Genomic DNA, 20,470 nt, shown 5'->3' with positions numbered 1-20,470 from the left:
CCCACGGTGTTACCAGAACGTCCACAGCTATTGCCTGAGGGTCTCTTGACCTGGCGCAATACCTGTCCCGTTTTTTGTTCAGACGGGACGCCATCATGTCCACCTTTGGTATTTCCCAACGGTTTACAATCATGTGGAAAAAACTTCCCGATGAAGTTTCCACTCTCCCGGGTGGAGGTCGTGCCTGCTGAGGAAGTCTGCTTCCCAGTTTCCATTCCCGGGATGAAACACTGCTGACAGTGCTATCACATGATTTTCCGCCCAGCGAAAAGTCCTTGCAGTTTTTGCCATTGCCCTCCTGCTTCTTGTGTCGCCCTGTCTGTTTACGTGGGCGACTGCCGTGATGTTTTTCCCACTGGATAAATACCGGCTGACCCTGAAGCAGAGGTCTTGCTAAGCTTAGAGCATTATAAATTTACCCTTAGCTCCAGTATATTTATGTGGAGAAAAGTCTCCAGACTTGATCACACTCCCTGGAAATTTTTTCCCTGTGTGACTGCTCCCCAGCCTCTCGGGCTGGGCTCCGTGGTCACCAGCATCCAATCCTGAATGCCGAATCTGCGGCCCTCTAGAAGATGAGCACTCTATAACCACCACAGGAGAGACACCCTTGTCCTTGGATATAGGGTTATCCGCTGATGCATCTGAAGATGCGATCCGGGCCATTTGTCCAGCAGATCCCACTGAAAAGTTCTTGCGTGAAATCTGCCGAATGGAATTGCTTCGTAGGAAGCCACCATTTTTACCAGGACCCTTGTGCAATGATGCACTGTTTTTAGGAGGTTCCTGACTAACTCGGATAACTCCCTGGCTTTCTCTTCCGGGAGAAACACCTTTTTCTGGACTGTGTCCAGAATCATCCCTAGGCACAGCAGACGTGTCGTCGGATCAGCTGCGATTTTGGAATATTTAGAATCCACCCGTGCTGTTGTAGCAGTATCCGAGATAGTGCTACTCCGACCTCCAACTATTCCCTGGACTATGCCCTTATCAGGAAATCGTCCAAGTAAGGGATACTTAAGACGCCTTTTCTTCGAAGAAGAATCATCATTTCAGCCATTACCTTGGTAAAGACCCGGGGTGCCGTGGACAATCCAAACGGCAGCGTCTGAAACTGACAGTGACAGTTCTGCACCACGAACCTGAGGTACCCTTAGTGAGAAGGGCAAATTTGGGACATAGAGGTAAGCATCCCTGATGTCCCGGGACACTATATAGTCCTCTTCTTCCTGGTTCGTTATCACTGCTCTGAGTGACTCCATCTTGATTTGAACCTTTGTAAGTGTTCAAAAATTTTTTTAGAATAAGTCTCACCTAGCCTTCTGGCTTCAGTACCACAATATAGTGTGGAATAATACCCCTTTTCTTGTAGTAGGAGGGGTAATTTAGTTATCACCTGCTGGGAATACAGCTTGTGAATTTTTTTTTCCATACTGCCTCCTTGTCGGAGGGAGACCTTGGTAAAGCTGACTTCAGGAGCCTGCGAAGGGGAAACGTCTCGACCTTCCAATCTGTACCCCTGGGATACTACTTGTAGGATCCAGGGGTCCTGTACGGTCTCAGCGCCATGCTGAGAACTTGTCAGAAGCGGTGGAACGCTTCTGTTCCTGGGAATGGGCTGCCTGCTGCAGTCTTCTTCCCTTTCCTCTATCCCTGGGCAGATATGATCTTATAGGGACGAGAGGACTGAGGCTGAAAAGACGGTGTCTTTTTCTGCAGAGATGTGACTTAGGGTAAAAAACGGTGGATTTTCCAGCAGTTGCCGTGGCCACCAGGTCCGATGGACCGACCCCAAATAACTCCTCTTCCTTTATACGGCAATACACCTTTGTGCCGTTTGGAATCTGCATCACCTGACCACTGTCGTGTCCATAACATCTTTTGGCAGTTATGGACATCGCATTTACTCATGATGCCAGAGTGCAAATATCCCTCTGTGCATCTCGCATATATAGAAATGCATCCTTTAAATGCTCTATAGTCAATAAAATACTGTCCCTGTCAAGGGTATCAATATTTTTAGTCAGGGAATCCGACCAAGCCACCCCAGCTCTGCACATCCAGGCTGAGGCGATCGCTGGTCGCAGTATAACACCAGTATGTGTGTATATACTTTTTATGATATTTTTCCAGCCTCCTGTCAGCTGGTCCTTGAGGACGGCCCTATCTATAGACGGTACCGCCACTTGTTTTGATAAGCATGTGAGCGCCTTATCCACCTTAAGGGGTGTTTCCCAACGCGCCCTAACTTCTGGCGGGAAAGGGTATACCGCCCATAATTTTCTATCGGGGGGAACCCACGCATCATCACACACTTTATTTAATTTATCTGATTCAGGAAAAACTATGGTAGTTTTTTTCACATCCCACATAATACCCTCTTTTGTGGTACTTGTAGTATCAGAAATATGTAACACCTCCTTCATTGCCTTTAACGTGTGGCCCTAATAAGGAATACGTTTGTTTATTCACCGTCGACACTGGATTCAGTGTCCCTGTCTGTGTCTGTGTCGACCGACTAAAGTAAACGGGCGTTTTAAAACCCCTGACGGTGTTTTTGAGACGTCTGGACCGGTACTAATTGTTTGTCGGCCGTCTCATGTCGTCAACCGACCTTGCAGCGTGTTGACATTATCACGTAATTTCCTAAATAAGCCATCCATTCCGGTGTCGACTCCCTAGAGAGTGACATCACCATTACAGGCAATTGCTCCGCCTCCTCACCAACATCGTCCTCCTACATGTCGACACACACGTACCGACACACAGCACACACACAGGGAATGCTCTGATAGAGGACAGGACCCACTAGCCCTTTGGAGAGACAGAGGGAGAGTTTGCCAGCACACACCAAAAACGCTATAATTATATAGGGACAACCTTATATAAGTGTTTTCCCTTATAGCATCTTAATATATAAGCATATCGCCAAATTAGTGCCCCCCCTCTCTGTTTTAACCCTGTTTCTGTAGTGCAGTGCAGGGGAGAGCCTGGGAGCCTTCCCTCCAGCCTTTCTGTGAGGGAAAATGGCGCTGTGTGCTGAGGAGATAGGCCCCGCCCCTTTTTCGGCGGCCTCGTCTCCCGCTCTTAACGGATTCTGGCAGGGGTTAAATATCTCCATATAGCCTCCGGAGGCTATATGTGAGGTATTTTTAGCCAAAATAGGTATTCATTTGCCTCCCAGGGCGCCCCCCTCCCAGCGCCCTGCACCCTCAGTGACTGCCGTGTGAAGTGTGCTGAGAGGAAAATGGCGCACAGCTGCAGTGCTGTGCGCTACCTTTAGAAGACTGAGGAGTCTTCTGCCGCCGATTCTGGACCTCTTCTTACTTCAGCATCTGCAAGGGGGCCGGCGGCAAGGCTCCGGTGACCATCCAGGCTGTACCTGTGATCGTCCCTCTGGAGCTGATGTCCAGTAGCCAAGAAGCCAATCCATCCTGCACGCAGGCGAGTTCACTTCTTCTCCCCTCTGTCCCTCGTTGCAGTGATCCTGTTGCCAGCAGGACTCACTGTAAAGTAAAAAACCTAAGCTAAACTTTCTCTAAGCAGCTCTTTAGGAGAGCCACCTAGAATTGCACCCTTCTCGGCCGGGCACAAAAATCTAACTGGCTTGGAGGAGGGTCATAGGGGGAGGAGCCAGTGCACACCACCTGATCGGAAAGCTTTACTTTTGTGCCCTGTCTCCTGCGGAGCCGCTATTCCCCATGGTCCTTTCAGGAACCCCAGCATCCACTAGGACGATAGAGAAAATACGTTTCTTTCTTCACCGTCGACACTAGATTCATCTGTGTCGGTACCTGTGTCGACTGACTGAGGTAAGGGACGTTTTACAGCCCCTGACGGTGCCTGAGACGCCTGGACAGGTACTAACTGGTTTTCCGGCCGTCTCATGTCGTCAACTGACTTTTGCAGCGTGCTAACATTATCACGTAATTCCATAATTAAAGCCATCCATTCCGGTGTCGACTCCCTAGGGGGTGACATCACCATTACCGGCAATTGCTCCGCCTCCACACCAACATCGTCCTCATACATGTCGACACACACGTACCGACACACAGCAGACACACAGGGAATGCTCTTATCGAAGACAGGACCCACTAGCCCTTTGGGGAGACAGAGGGAGAGTTTGCCAGCACACACCAAAGCGCTATAAAAATGTATATAAACAACCCTAAAAGGTGTTGTTTCTGTTATATGCGCTTAATATATAAAAATATCGCCAAAATATGCCCCCCTTCTCTGTTTTACCCTGTTTCTGTAGTGCAGTGCAGGGGAGAGTCCTGGGAGCCTTCCTCACAGCGGAGCTGAGCAGGAAAATGGCGCTGTGTGCTGAGGAGAATAGGCCCCGCCCCCTAAAACGGCGGGCTCTTCTCCCGGAGTTTGCGATATATGGCAGGGGTTAAATACATCCATATAGCCTCAAGGGCTATATGTGATGTATTTTAGCCATAGAAAAAGGTATTATACATTGCTGCCCAGGGCGCCCCCCCCAGCGCCCTGCACCCTCAGTGACCGCTGGTGTGAAGTGTGCCGACAACAATGGCGCACAGCTGCAGTGCTGTGCGCTACCTTATGAAGACTGAAAGTCTTCTGCCGCCTGTTTCCGGACCTCTGGACCTCTTCAACTTCGGCATCTGCAAGGGGGGTCGGCGGCACGGCTCCGGGACCGGACTCCATGGCTGGGCCTGTGTTCGATCCCTCTGGAGCTAATGGTGTCCAGTAGCCTAAGAAGCAAATCCATCCTGCACGCAGGTGAGTTCCCTTCTCTCCCCTAAGTCCCTCGTAGCAGTGAGCCTGTTGCCAGCAGGACTCACTGAAAATAAGAAACCTAAAAAAACTTTTTCTAAGCAGCTCTTTATGAGAGCCACCTAGATTGCACCCTGCTCGGACTAGCACAAAAACCTAACTGAGGCTTGGAGGAGGGTCATAGGGGGAGGAGCCAGTACACACCATGTGATCCTAAAAGCTTGCTTTTTGTGCCGTCTCCTGCGGAGCCGCTATTCCCCATGGTCCTGACGGAGTCCCCAGCATCCACTAGGACGTTAGAGAAACACAATATATTCATAACTAAATTTGACCCTTAAACTTGTAGGTGTGTGAGCCTAGGCCCTAGATTAGAACCTTGAGGAGGAGGCTGTTTCTTCTAGTTGGAAGCAGCTACAGTATTTGAGGTATCCCAGACTGTTTTCATGCGTGTAAGCACAATGAAGATACTGTACGTGTGATTTTTTTGTTATGTGTTTGTAAATTATACTTATTTTACAAGCATCCCTACACCAGGCCAACTAGTTGTGTACACAGTTCCTGCTTGGGTAAGCAAAGGCTCGCCCACACATCTGCTGCACTTGCACATCTCTTCCCGGTCCCTTTTAGTTTGGAAATGATATTTACAGCGGTAAAAAGATAAGTTTCAGTTCTTCTCGCTGACAAAGGCGGAATGTGCGCAGCGGTAGCAGCGGTCCTGCAGAGGGACTGGACAACAAGTGAGGAGGGAGAGGGCGTCCCCTTAGCTCTCCCACCCATCCCGCTCTGGAACCTGCTGCAGCACTACTGGGTGTGTGTGCGGGCACAGGGCGCCAGGCGGCGATAGGGAGGCGCTCACCGGGGCTAAGCCCGGAAGTGTTCTCCGGTCGCCGCCAGTGAGTAGGATCATGGCGCCGGCGCTACGGGTCACGGCCGCTGTCTCGGGGCTGAGTGTCTGCGTATTGTTATAGGGCAATCTGTGGTGACCCGCTCCGGGGAACTGGGACTGTGACTGCTGGTGACCTGCGCTTCAGGTAAGAGCCCTAGCAAGGTGCGGGCTGGGCTGGCCTGGCTCCCGGCAGAGAGGGGCTGGGCTCGGTGTCAGTAACAGTGAGTGCCGTGTTAGTAAGTGCAGCCTCGCGCTCATATGCTGCTGCCATGTCACCACCCTCCTCCAACATGTCACCAGCACAGGGTCAGGAAGTGCTACAAGTTACATGTGCAACAGGTCACACACCTGTATGTGCCACAGTGCCACTGACTCCACTTGTCACCTCTCCCCCGTATTACCTGTTGCTGTGCCTGCACTCCGGTTTCCCCAATGCTATATGTTAGTATACGTAGTGTCACATGAGCCAGGTACATAGCACAGGGTGTTTGTGTGTATACAGTGCTGCTCCGTGTAGCTCAGGTTCCCTGACGTTGCTGGTGTCCGCTTACACCCGGAGCTGCCACCTGACACACACGCTCACTCTACGTACACACACCGGGGTCACTGTCGCCGAGTACGCTGATGTCTGTCATGTGCAGCTTTTTGCAGGAACTTTTTGTTTTGTATATACAGTGTGTGCAGTGATGTTTTCAGGAGGTGAAGGTTTTTTCCTTCTTTCTTTGGGTCTTATTAAAAACTGATGATGTTGCTGCAGCAGTATGAGGAGGAGGGCCTGGTGTCATTCTTCTGGGGAAACGAGCTGCCCTGGTCTACACTAGTAGGCTGGTTGTGTGGACCTAGAATACTCCAGTGCACCTGGGGGGACTTGGGTTGTCTCAGAATGCACTGTAGAGGCAGTGTCATATTATGAAAAGGGCTACTGTGGTGATCACCTTGGCAGCCCCAACAAATAGCTACATCACTAGTGTGGGGGCACTGCAGTCTGTGGTAACACTGCCTATTATTTCTGTGTGTCAGAATGTGAATGGTGGTCACAACAGGGAGATTAATATGTTTGTGGTGCAGGTAGTATTTGTGCTTAATACTTTTTCTCTGACGTCCTAGTGGATGCTGGGAACTCCGTAAGGACCATGGGGAATAGCGGCTCCGCAGGAGTCTGGGCACAACTAAAAGAAAGCTTTTAGACTACCTGGTGTGCACTGGCTCCTCCCACTATGACCCTCCTCCAAGCCTCAGTTAGATTTCTCTATCGTCCTAGTGGATGCTGGGGTTCCTGAAAGGACCATGGGGAATAGCGGCTCCGCAGGAGACAGGGCACAAAAGTAAAGCTTTCCGATCAGGTGGTGTGCACTGGCTCCTCCCCCTATGACCCTCCTCCAAGCCAGTTAGATTTTTGTGCCCGGCCGAGAAGGGTGCAATCTAGGTGGCTCTCCTAAAGAGCTGCTTAGAAAAGTTTAGCTTAGGTTTTTTATTTTACAGTGAGTCCTGCTGGCAACAGGATCACTGCAACGAGGGACTTAGGGGAGAAGAAGTGAACTCACCTGCGTGCAGGATGGATTGGCTTCTTGGCTACTGGACATCAGCTCCAGAGGGACGATCACAGGTACAGCCTGGATGGTCACCGGAGCCTTGCCGCCGGCCCCCTTGCAGATGCTGAAGTAAGAAGAGGTCCAGAATCGGCGGCAGAAGACTCCTCAGTCTTCTAAAGGTAGCGCACAGCACTGCAGCTGTGCGCCATTTTCCTCTCAGCACACTTCACACGGCAGTCACTGAGGGTGCAGGGCGCTGGGAGGGGGGCGCCCTGGGAGGCAAATGAATACCTATTTTGGCTAAAAATACCTCACATATAGCCTCCGGAGGCTATATGGAGATATTTAACCCCTGCCAGAATCCGTTAAGAGCGGGAGACGAGGCCGCCGAAAAAGGGGCGGGGCCTATCTCCTCAGCACACAGCGCCATTTTCCCTCACAGAAAGGCTGGAGGGAAGGCTCCCAGGCTCTCCCCTGCACTGCACTACAGAAACAGGGTTAAAACAGAGAGGGGGGGCACTAATTTGGCGTTAGAAATATATAAAAAAGATGCTATAAGGGAAAACACTTATATAAGGTTGTCCCTATATAATTATAGCGTTTTTGGTGTGTGCTGGTAAACTCTCCCTCTGTCTCTCCAAAGGGCTAGTGGGTCCTGTCCTCTATCAGAGCATTCCCTGTGTGTATGCTGTGTGTCGGTACGTGTGTGTCGACATGTATGAGGACGATGTTGGTGAGGAGGCGGAGCAATTGCCTGTAATGGTGATGTCACTCTCTAGGGAGTCGACACCGGAATGGATGGCTTATTTAGGGAATTACGTGAAAATGTCAACACGCTGCAAGGTCGGTTGACGACATGAGACGGCCGACAAACAATTAGTACCGGTCCAGACGTCTCAAAAACACCGTCAGGGGTTTTAAAACGCCCGTTTACTTTAGTCGGTCGACACAGACACAGACAGGGACACTGAATCCAGTGTCGACGGTGAATAAACAAACGTATTCCTTATTAGGGCCACACGTTAAAGGCAATGAAGGAGGTGTTTCATATTTCTGATACTACAAGTACCACAAAAGAGGGTATTATGTGGGATGTGAAAAAACTACCGTAGTTTTTCCTGAATCAGATAAATTAAATAAAGTGTGTGATGATGCGTGGGTTCCCCCCGATAGAAAATTATGGGCGGTATACCCTTTCCCGCCAGAAGTTAGGGCGCGTTGGGAAACACCCCTTAGGGTGGATAAGGCGCTCACACGCTTATCAAAACAAGTGGCGGTACCGTCTATAGATAGGGCCGTCCTCAAGGACCAGCTGACAGGAGGCTGGAAAATATCATAAAAAGTATATACACACATACTGGTGTTATACTGCGACCAGCGATCGCCTCAGCCTGGATGTGCAGAGCTGGGGTGGCTTGGTCGGATTCCCTGACTAAAAATATTGATACCCTTGACAGGGACAGTATTTTATTGACTATAGAGCATTTAAAGGATGCATTTCTATATATGCGAGATGCACAGAGGGATATTTGCACTCTGGCATCAAGAGTAAATGCGATGTCCATATCTGCCAGAAGATGTTATGGACACGACAGTGGTCAGGTGATGCAGATTCCAAACGGCACAAAGGTGTATTGCCGTATAAAGGAAGAGGAGTTATTTGGGGTCGGTCCATCGGACCTGGTGGCCACGGCAACTGCTGGAAAATCCGCCGTTTTTACCCTAAGTCACATCTCTGCAGAAAAAGACACCGTCTTTTCAGCCTCAGTCCTTTCGTCCCTATAAGATCATATCTGCCCAGGGATAGAGGAAAGGGAAGAAGACTGCAGCAGGCAGCCCATTCCCAGGAACAGAAGCGTTCCACCGCTTCTGACAAGTTCTCAGCATGGCGCTGAGACCGTACAGGACCCCTGGATCCTACAAGTAGTATCCCAGGGGTACAGATTGGAATGTCGAGACGTTTCCCCTTCGCAGGCTCCTGAAGTCTGCTTTACCAAGGTCTCCCTCCGACAAGGAGGCAGTATGGGAAAAAATTCACAAGCTGTATTCCCAGCAGGTGATAATTAAATTACCCCTCCTACTACAAGAAAAGGGGTATTATTCCACACTATATTGTGGTACTGAAGCCAGAAGGCTAGGTGAGATTTATTCTAAAAATTTTTTTGAACACTTACAAAGGTTCAAATCAAGATGGAGTCACTCAGAGCAGTGATAACGAACCAGGAAGAAGGGGACTATATAGTGTCCCGGGACATCAGGGATGCTTACCTCTATGTCCCAAATTTGCCCTTCTCACTAAGGGTACCTCAGGTTCGTGGTGCAGAACTGTCACTATCAGTTTCAGACGCTGCCGTTTGGATTGTCCACGGCACCCCGGGTCTTTACCAAGGAAATGGCCGAAATGATGATTCTTCTTCGAAGAAAAGGCGTCTTAATTATCCCTTACTTGGACGATCTCCTGATAAGGGCATAGTCCAGGGAACAGTTGGAGGTCGGAGTAGCACTATCTCGGATACTGCTACAACAGCACGGGTGGATTCTAAATATTCCAAAATCGCAGCTGATCCCGACGACACGTCTGCTGTGCCTAGGGATGATTCTGGACACAGTCCAGAAAAAGGTGTTTCTCCCGGAAGAGAAAGCCAGGGAGTTATCCGAGCTAGCCAGGAACCTCCTAAAAACAGTGCATCATTGCACAAGGGTCCTGGTAAAAATGGTGGCTTCCTACGAAGCAATTCCATTCGGCAGATTTCACGCAAGAACTTTTCAGTGGGATCTGCTGGACAAATGGTCCGGATCGCATCTTCAGATGCATCAGCGGATAACCCTATATCCAAGGACAAGGGTGTCTCTCCTGTGGTGGTTATAGAGTGCTCATCTTCTAGAGGGCCACAGATTCGGCATTCAGGATTGGATGCTGGTGACCACGGAGCCCAGCCCGAGAGGCTGGGGAGCAGTCACACAAGGAAAAAATTTCCAGGGAGTGTGATCAAGTCTGGAGACTTTTCTCCACATAAATATACTGGAGCTAAGGGTAAATTTATAATGCTCTAAGCTTAGCAAGACCTCTGCTTCAAGGTCAGCCGGTATTGATCCAGTGGGAAAAACATCACGGCTGTCGCCCACGTAAACAGACAGGGCGACACAAGAAGCAGGAGGGCAATGGCAAAAACTGCAAGGACTTTTCGCTGGGCGGAAAATCATGTGATAGCACTGTCAGCAGTGTTTCATCCCGGGAATGGAAACTGGGAAGCAGACTTCCTCAGCAGGCACGACCTCCACCCGGGAGAGTGGAAACTTCATCGGGCAGTTTTTTCCACATGATTGTAAACCGTTGGGAAATACCAAAGGTGGACATGATGGCGTCCCGTCTGAACAAAAAACGGGACAGGTATTGCGCCAGGTCAAGAGACCCTCAGGCAATAGCTGTGGACGTTCTGGTAACACCGTGGGTGTACCAGTCGGTGTATGTGTTCCCTCCTCTGCTTCTCATACCTAAGGTGCTGAGAATTATAAGACGTAGAGGAGTAAGAACTATACTCATGGCTCCGGATTGGCCAAGAAGGACTTGGTACCCGGAACTTCAAGAGATGCTTACAGAGGTCTTATGGCCTCTGCCGCTAAGAAGGGACTTGCTTCAGCAAGTACCAGGTCTGTTCCAAGACTTACCGCAGCTGCGTTTGTCGGCATGGCGGTGGAAAGCCGGATCCTAAGGGAAAAAGGCATTCCGGAAGAGGTCATTCCTACCCTGGTCAAAGCCAGAAAGGAGGTGACCGCACAACATTATCACCACATGTGGCGAAAATATGTTGCGTGGTGTGAGGCCAGGAAGGCCCCACAAAGAAATTTCAACTCGGTCGTTTCCTGCATTTCCTGCAAACAGGAGTGTCTATGGGCCTCAAATTGGGGTCCATTAAGGTTCAAATTTCGGCCCTGTCGATTTTCTTCCAGAAAGAATTGGCTTCAGTTCCTGAAGTCCAGAAGTTTGTCAAGGGAGTATTGCATATACAACCCCCTTTTGTGCCTCCAGTGGCACTGTGGGATCTCAACGTAGTTCTGGGATTCCTCAAATCACATTGGTTTAAAACCAGTCAAATCTGTGGATTTGAAGCATCTCACATGAAAAGTGACCATGCTCTTGGCCCTGGCCTGGACCAGGCGAGTGTCAAATTGGTGGTTTTTTCTCAAAAAAGCCCATATCTGTTTGTCCATTCGGACAGGGCAGAGCTGCGGACTCGTCCCCAGTTCTCTCCCTAAAGGTGGTGTCAGTGTTTCACCTGAACCAGTTTATTGTGTTGCCTTGCACCTACTAGGGACTTGGAGGACTCCAAGTTGCTAGATGTTGTCAGGGCCCTGAAAATATGTTCCAGGACGGCTGGAGTCAGGAAAACTGACTTGCTGTTATCCTGTATGCACCCAACAAACTGGGTGCTCTTGCTTCTAAGCAGACTATTGCTAGTTGGATGTGTAATACAATTCAGCTTGCACATTCTGTGGCAGGCCTGCCACAGCCAAAAATATGTAAATGCCCATTCCACAAGGAAGGTGGGCTCATCTTGGGCGGCTGCCCGAGGGGTCTCGGCTTTACAACTTTGCCGAGCAGCTACTTTGTCAGGGGCAAACACGTTTGCTAAATTCTACAAATTTGATACCCTGGCTAAGGAGGACCTGGAGTTCTCTCATTCGGTGCTGCAGAGTCATCCGCACTCTCCCGCCCGTTTGGGAGCTTTGGTATAATCCCCATGGTCCTTTCAGGAACCCCAGCATCCACTAGGACGATAGAGAAAATAAGAATTTACTTACCGATAATTCTATTTCTCGGAGTCCGTAGTGGATGCTGGGCGCCCATCCCAAGTGCGGATTATCTGCAATACTTGTACATAGTTACAAAAATCGGGTTATTATTGTTGTGAGCCATCTTTTCAGAGGCTCCGCTGTTATCATACTGTTAACTGGGTTTAGATCACAAGTTGTACGGTGTGATTGGTGTGGCTGGTATGAGTCTTACCCAGGATTCAAAATTCCTCCCTTATTGTGTACGCTCGTCCGGGCACAGTACCTAACTGGCTTGGAGGAGGGTCATAGGGGGAGGAGCCAGTGCACACCACCTGATCGGAAAGCTTTACTTTTGTGCCCTGTCTCCTGCGGAGCCGCTATTCCCCATGGTCCTTTCAGGAACCCCAGCATCCACTACGGACTCCGAGAAATAGAATTATCGGTAAGTAAATTCTTATTTTTTGTGCCCGGCCGAGCTGGATGCACACTAGGTGCTCTCCTGAGCCCTTAGAAAGAAAGTATAATTTAGGTTTTTTATTTTACAGTGAGATCTGCTGGCAACAGGCTCACTGCAACGAGGGACTAAGGGGAGAAGAAGCGAACCTACCTGCTTGCAGCTAGCTTGGGCTTCTTAGGCTACTGGACACCATTAGCTCCAGAGGGACCGACCGCATGGAACTGGCCTTGGTGTTCGGTCCCGGAGCCGCGCCGCCGTCCCCCTTACAGAGCCAGAAGCAAGAAGAAGTCCGGAAAATCGGCGGCATGAAGACTTCTGTCTTCACCAAGGTAGCTCACAGCACTGCAGCTGTGCGCCATTGCTCCTCATACACACTTCACACTCCGGTCACTGAGGGTGCAGGGCGCTGGGGGGGGCACCCTGAGCAGCAATAAAAACACCTTGGCTGGCAAAACAATCACAATATATAGCCCCAGAGGCTATATATGTGATAATTACCCCTGCCAGAATCCTTAAAAAAGCGGGAGAAAAGTCCGCGAAAAAGGGGCGGAACTATCTCCCTCAACACACTGGCGCCATTTCTCCCTCACAGTTCCGCTGGAAGGAAGCTCCCTGGCTCTCCCCTGCAGTCTACACTACAGAAAAGGGTAAAAAAGAGAGGGGGGGCACTAAATTTAGGCGCAGTAAATATTATAGCAGCTATAGGGGACATAATTCAGTTAGTCCCTGCATTATATAGCGCTCTGGTGTGTGCTGGCATACTCTCTCTCTGTCTCCCCAAAGGGCTTCTGTGGGGTCCTGTCCTCTGTTAGAGCATTCCCGGTGTGTGTGCGGTATGTCGGTACGGCTGTGTCGACATGTTTGATGAGGAAAATTATGTGGAGGCGGAGCAGATGCCTATAGAAGTGATGTCACCCCCTGCGGGGCAGACACCTGAGTGGATGGTTTTATGGAAGGAATTACGTGCAAGTGTCGACTCCTTACACAAAAAATTTGACGACATGCCAAATGCGGGACAGCCGGCTTCTCAGCTCGTGCCTGCCCAGGTGTCTCAAAGGCCATCAGGGGCTCTAAAACGCCTGCTACCTCAGATGGCAGACGCAGATGTCGTCACGGATACTGATACCAGTGTCGACGACGATGAGTCAAATCTAATGTCCACTAGGGCCATTCGTTGCATGATTGAGGCAATGAAGGAGGTATTACACATTTCGGATATAAACCCAGGTACCACTAAAAAGGGTATTATGTTTGGGGAGAAAAAACTACCCGTAGTTTTTCCCCCATCTGAAGAATTAAATGAAGTGTGTGAGGAAGCGTGGGCTTTCCCCGATAAAAAAATTGGTAATCCCTAAAAAATTACTAATGGCATTCCCTTTCCCGCCAGAGGATAGGGCACGTTGGGAAACACCTCCTAGGGTGGATAAAGCACTCACACGTTTGTCTAAAAAGGTGGCACTTCCGTCTCCGGATACGGCCGCCCTAAAGGAGCCTGCGGATAGAAAGCAGGAGGCGATCCTGAAGTCTGTATATACACACTCAGGCATTATACTTAGACCAGCTATTGCGTCAGCATGGATGTGCAGTGCTGCCGCTGCGTGGTCAGATTCCCTGTCAGAAAATATTGACACCCTAGACAGGGACACTATTCTCCTAACCATAGAGCATATAAAAGACTCAGTCTTATACATGAGAGATGCACAGAGGAAGATCTGCCGGCTGGCATCTAAAATAAGTGCATTGTCCATTTCTGCTAGGAGAGGCTTATGGACTCGGCAGTGGACAGGGGATGCAGATTCCAAAAGGCACATGGAAGTTTTGCCTTATAAGGGTGAGGAGTTATTCGGGGATGGTCTCTCGGACCTAGTTTCCACAGCGACAGCTGGGAAGTCAGCATTTTTACCCCAGGTTCCCTCACAGCCTAAAAAAGCGCCGTTTTATCAAGTACAGTCCTTTCGGACCCAGAGAAACAGGCGAGGAAAAGGCGGGTCCTTTCTGTCCAGAGGCAGAGGAAGGGGAAAAAGGCTGCAACAAACAGCAGGTTCCCAGGAGCAAAAGTCCTCCCCCGCTTCTTCCAAGTCCGCCGCATGACGGTGGGGCTCCACAGGCGGAGCCAGGTACGGTGGGGGGCTGCCTCAAAAATTTCAGCGATCAGTGGGCTCGCTCACAGGTGGATCCCTGGATCTTGCAAGTAGTATCTTAGGGGTACAGACTGGAATTCGAGGCGTCTCCCCCCCCCGCCGTTTCCTCAAATCTGCCTTGCCAACAACTCCCTCAGGCAGGGAGGCTGTGCTAGAGGCAATTCACAAGCTGTATTCCCAGCAGGTGATAGTCAAGGTGCCCCTACTTCAACAAGGACGGGGTTACTATTCCACACTGTTTGTGGTACCGAAACCGGACGGTTCGGTGAGAACCATTTTAAATTTGAAATCCTTGAACACATACATAAAAAAGTTCAAGTTCAAGATGGAATCGCTCAGGGCGGTTATTGCAAGCCTGGACGAGGGGGATTACATGGTATCCCTGGACATCAAGGATGCTTACCTGCATGTCCCCATTTATCATCCTCACCAGGAGTACCTCAGATTTGCGGTACAAAATTGACATTACCAATTCCAGACGCTGCGTTTGGACTGTCCACGGCACCAAGGGTGTTTACCAAGGTAATGGCGGAAATGATGATACTCCTTCGAAAAAAGGGAGTTTTAATTATCCCGTACTTGGACGATCTCCTAATAAAGGCGAGATCCAGGGAGCAGTTGTTGGTAGGAGTAGCACTATCTCAGGAGGTGCTACACCAGCACGGTTGGATTCTGAATATTCCAAAGTCACAGCTGGTTCCGACGACACGTCTACTGTTCCTGGGAATGATTTTGGACACAGTCCAGAAAAAAGTGTTTCTCCCGGAGGAGAAAGCCAAGGAGCTGTCATCTCTAGTCAGAGACCTCCTGAACACAAAACAGGTGTCGGTGCATCACTGCACGCGAGTCCTGGGAAAGATGGTGGCTTCTTACGAAGCAATTCCTTTCGGCAGGTTCCATGCCAGAATCTTTCAGTGGGACCTGTTGGACCAATGGTCCGGATCGCATCTTCAGATGCATCGGCTAATAACCCTGTCTCCAAGAACCAGGACTGCTGTGGTGGCTGCAGAGTGCTCATCTCCTAGAGGGCCGCAGATTCGGCATACAGGACTGGGTCCTGGTGACCACGGATGCCAGCCTTCGAGGCTGGGGGGCAGTCACACAGGGAAGAAACTTCCAAGGACTATGGTCGAGTCAGGAGACTTCCTTACACATAAATATTCTAGAACTAAGGGCCATTTACAATGCCCTAAGTCAGGCAAAACCCCTGCTTCTACACCAGCCGGTACTGATCCAGTCAGACAACATCACGGCGGTCGCCCATGTAAACCGACAGGGCGGCACAAGAAGCAGGACGGCAATGGCAGAAGCCACAAGGATTCTCCGATGGGCGGAAAATCACGTGCTAGCACTGTCAGCAGTGTTCATTCCGGGAGTGGACAACTGGGAAGCAGACTTCCTCAGCAGGCACGACCTCCACCCGGGAGAGTGGGGACTTCATCCAGAAGTCTTCACACTGATTGTAAATCGTTGGGAACGGCCACAGGTGGACATGATGGCGTCCCGCCTAAACAAAAAACTGGAGAGATATTGCGCCAGGTCAAGGGACCCTCAGGCGATAGCGGTGGACGCTCTAGTGACACCGTGGGTGTACCAGTCAGTTTATGTGTTCCCTCCTCTGCCTCTCATACCAAAGGTATTGAGAATAATAAGAAAACGAGGAGTAAGGACAATACTCGTGGTTCCGGATTGGCCAAGAAGAGCTTGGTACCCGGAACTTCAAGAGATGATCTCAGAGGACCCATGGCCTCTGCCGCTCAGACAGGACCTGCTGCAGCAGGGGCCCTGTCTGTTCCAAGACTTACCGCGGCTGCGTTTGATGGCATGGCGGTTGAACGCCGGATCCTAAAGGAAAAGGGCATTCCGGAGGATGTCATTCCTACGCTGATTAAAGCCAGGAAAGATGTAACGGTAAAACATTATCACCGCATATGGCGGAAATATGTTGCTTGGTGTGAGGCCAATAAGGCCCCAACAGAGGAATTTCAGCTGGATCGATTTCTGCACTTCCTACAGGCAGGAGTGACTATGGGCCTAAAATTGGGCTCCATTAAGGTACAGATATCGGCTCTGTCGATTTTCTTCCAAAAAGAACTAGCTTCACTACCTGAAGTTCAGACATTTGTAAAAGGAGTGCTGCATATTCAGCCCCCCTTTGTGCCTCCAGTGGCACCCTGGGATCTCAACGTGGTGTTGAATTTCCTAAAATCACATTGGTTTGAGCCACTAAAGACCGTGGATCTAAAATATCTCACGTGGAAAGTGGTCATGTTATTGGCCTTGGCTTCGGCCAGGCGTGTATCAGAATTGGCGGCTTTGTCATTTAAAAGTCCTTATCTGATTTTCCATATGGATAGGGCAGAATTGAGGACTCGTCCCCAGTTTCTCCCTAAGGTGGTATCTGCTTTTCACTTGAACCAACCTATTGTAGTGCCTGCGGCTACTAGCGACTTGGAGGATTCCAAGTTACTGGACGTAGTCAGGGCCTTGAAAATTTATGTTTCCAGGACAGCTGGAGTCAGGAAAACTGACTCGCTATTTATCCTGTATGCACCCAACAAACTGGGTGCTCCTGCTTCTAAGCAGACTATTGCTCGCTGGATTTGTAGCACAATTCAGCTGGCGCATTCTGCGGCTGGACTGCCGCATCCTAAATCAGTAAAAGCCCATTCTACAAGGAAGGTGGGCTCATCTTGGGCGGCTGCCCGAGGGGTCTCGGCTTTACAACTTTGCCGAGCTGCTACTTGGTCAGGGGCAAACACGTTTGCAAAATTCTACAAATTTGATACCCTGGCTGAGGAGGACCTTGAGTTCTCTCATTCGGTGCTGCAGAGTCATCCGCACTCTCCCGCCCGTTTGGGAGCTTTGGTATAATCCCCATGGTCCTTACGGAGTACCCAGCATCCACTAGGACGTCAGAGAAAATAAGAATTTACTCACCGGTAATTCTATTTCCCGTAGTCCGTAGTGGATGCTGGGCGCCCGTCCCAAGTGCGGATTGTCTGCAATACTTGTACATAGTTGTTGTTCACAAAAGGGTTATTGTTATGAGCCATCTGTTGAGAGGCTCAGTTAAATTTCATACTGTTAACTGGATATGGTATCACGAGTTATACGGTGTGATTGGTGTGGCTGGTATGAGTCTTACCCGGGATTCAAAATCCTTCCTTATTGTGTCAGCTCTTCCGGGCACAGTATCCTAACTGAGGCTTGGAGGAGGGTCATAGTGGGAGGAGCCAGTGCACACCAGGTAGTCTAAAAGCTTTCTTTTAGTTGTGCCCAGACTCCTGCGGAGCCGCTATTCCCCATGGTCCTTACGGAGTTCCCAGCATCCACTACGGACTACGAGAAATAGAATTACCGGTGAGTAAATTCTTATTTTAATAACATTGCTAGCATATTGACCATTTTATTTGTAGTGGCCCCCACAAACCTTAATCCTGCAGGGACAGTGCCTCCCCTGTCATTAATGATTAAAATAATACAAAGAAGATACTTATGACACAAATTCTGTGTCATAAGTATCTCCTTTATATTAATCTAATCATTATCACTGTGTACATGGGGTTGGGAGGCACCGATCGTGGTGCCTCCTGTTGTCTATGGGAAAGGGGCCGGAGCATGGGGTGGGCGGGGTCAAGCCGTGGGCAGTAAAAGCCCTTTGAAAATATATTGGAAAGTGGCACCATTAGAAGTGCCGCTTTCATACAGGGATGTGCTTTCAACCCGTAAAAGCACGCCCCTGTCAGTGAGGCCACAGTGATTGGCCAGCGGATCCGTCATTGGATCCGCTGTCATCACTGTGTGGGCGCGACAGAGGTGCGGGCGGCGGAAGTGCGGGTGGCGGGACGCGGCGGAGGTGATAGTATTAGTGGCAGGCAGGGATCCGAGATCCCTGCCTACCATTCTGCAGAGTTTGGCAGCAGAGCGGTACCAGTTTAAAAATTTTTTGCCTCAATTTAAATTTTAGAAATTCAAGATGGCTGCCATGAGCCAATCACTGCATCATCGCCCCGCCCCCTCCAGCTGACTTATATAAGTCAGCGCGTGGCAGCGGCGTCAGTCCGACTGCGGAGGAGGAGCAGTGAAGAGCTCCTGAAGAGCGAAGATGCAGTGGAAGTCCTGGATGGGCGGCGGCTATACAAATGAGCTTAACAGCCACCGACCACCAGGTGAAGATGCCAGAAGCCCTGGGAAGGTGGCGGCCATGCAAAATAGCTTAAAGGCCACCGCCCCCAGGTGAAGACCCTGACTAATAAAACTTTTTCTCTATCGTCCTAAGTGGATGCTGGGGTTCCTGAAAGGACCATGGGGAATAGCGGCTCCGCAGGAGACAGGGCACAAAAAAGTAAAGCTTTTACCAGATCAGGTGGTGTGCACTGGCTCCTCCCCCTATGACCCTCCTCCAGACTCCAGTTAGATTTTGTGCCCGAACGAGAAGGGTGCAATCTAGGTGGCTCTCCTAAAGAGCTGCTTAGAGAAAGTTTAGCTTAGGTTTTTTACTTTACAGTGAGTCCTGCTGGCAACAGGATCACTGCAACGAGGGACTTAGGGGAGAAGTAGTGAACTCACCTGCGTGCAGAGTGGATTTGCTGCTTGGCTACTGGACACTAGCTCCAGAGGGACGATCACAGGTACAGCCTGGATGGTCACCGGAGCCGCGCCGCCGGCCCCCTTGCAGACGCTGAAGAGAGAAGAGGTCCAAAATCGGCGGCTGAAGACTCCTGAGTCTTCATAAAGGTAGCGCACAGCACTGCAGCTGTGCGCCATTTTCCTCTCAGCACACTTCACACAACAGTCACTGAGGGTGCAGAGCGCTGGGGGGGGCGCTCTGAGAGGCAAATAAAAACCTTATTAGAGGCAAAAAATACCTCACATATAGCCCACAGAGGCTATATGGAGATATTTAACCCCTGCCTAACTTCAAAAATAGCGGGAGACGAGCCCGCCGTAAAAGGGGCGGGGCCTATCTCCTCAGCACACAGCGCCATTTTCTCTCACAGAAAAGCTGGAGAGAAGGCTCCCAGGCTCTCCCCTGCACTGCACTACAGAAACAGGGTTAAAACAGAGAGGGGGGGCACTGATTTTGGCGATATTGTATATATATAAAAGATGCTATAAGGGAGAAACACTTATATAAGGTTGTCCCTATATAATTATAGCGTTTTTGGTGTGTGCTGGCAGACTCTCCCTCTGTCTCCCCAAAGGGCTAGTGGGTCCTGTCCTCTGTCAGAGCATTCCCGGTGTGTGTGCTGTGTGTCGGTACGTGTGTGTCGACATGTATGAGGACGATGTTGGTGAGGAGGCGGAGAAATTGCCTGTAATGGCGATGTCACTCTCTAGGGAGTCGACACCGGAATGGATGGCTTATTTAGAGAATTACGTGAGAATGTCAACACGCTGCAAGGTCGGTTGACGACATGAGACGGCCGACAATCTATTAGGACCGGTCCAGGCGTCTCAGAAACACCGTCAGGGGTTTTAAAAACGCCCATTTACCTCAGTCGGTCGACACAGACACAGACACGGACACTGAATACAGTGTCGACGGTGAATAAACAAACGTATTTCTCATTAGGGCCACACGTTAAGGGCAATGAAGGAGGTGTTACGTGTTTCTGATACTACAAGTACCACAAGAAAGGGTATTATGTGGGAGTGAAAAAACTACCTGTAGTTTTTCCTGAATCAGATAAAATAAAATGAAGTGTGTGATGATGCGTAGGGTTACCCCGATAGCAAATATTGGCGTTATACCCTTTCCCGCCAGAAATTAGGGTACGTTGGGAAACACCCCTTAGGGTGATAAGGCGCTCACACGCTTATCAAGTGGCGTTACCATCTCCAGATACGGCCGCCCTCAAGGAGCCAGCTGATAGGAAGCTGGAAAAATATCCTAAAAAGTATATACACACATACGGTGGTTATACTG

At 50.0% G+C, this 20,470-nt stretch overlaps 1 protein-coding gene across 3 annotated transcripts in view; it reads left to right on the top strand.

The window, feature by feature from the left end:
- The first annotated feature begins 5,448 nt into the window (after window positions 1-5,448).
- The window catches only part of DENND4C (DENN domain containing 4C), a 470,132-nt gene continuing 455,110 nt past the window's right edge, over window positions 5,449-20,470 (top strand). For all 3 annotated transcript variants that reach the window (XM_063914174.1, XM_063914175.1, XM_063914173.1), the window contains exon 1: window positions 5,449-5,777. The gene's annotated coding sequence lies outside the window, so the exon portion shown is untranslated. The remainder of the gene's footprint in view (window positions 5,778-20,470) is intronic.

The sequence above is a fragment of the Pseudophryne corroboree genome, chromosome 1 (assembly GCF_028390025.1).
Source record: "Pseudophryne corroboree isolate aPseCor3 chromosome 1, aPseCor3.hap2, whole genome shotgun sequence".
Classification (NCBI taxonomy): Eukaryota; Metazoa; Chordata; class Amphibia; order Anura; family Myobatrachidae; genus Pseudophryne; species Pseudophryne corroboree.
The sequence above is the reverse complement of the archived record's forward strand: the minus strand, read 5'-3'. Positions and strand labels throughout refer to the sequence as shown.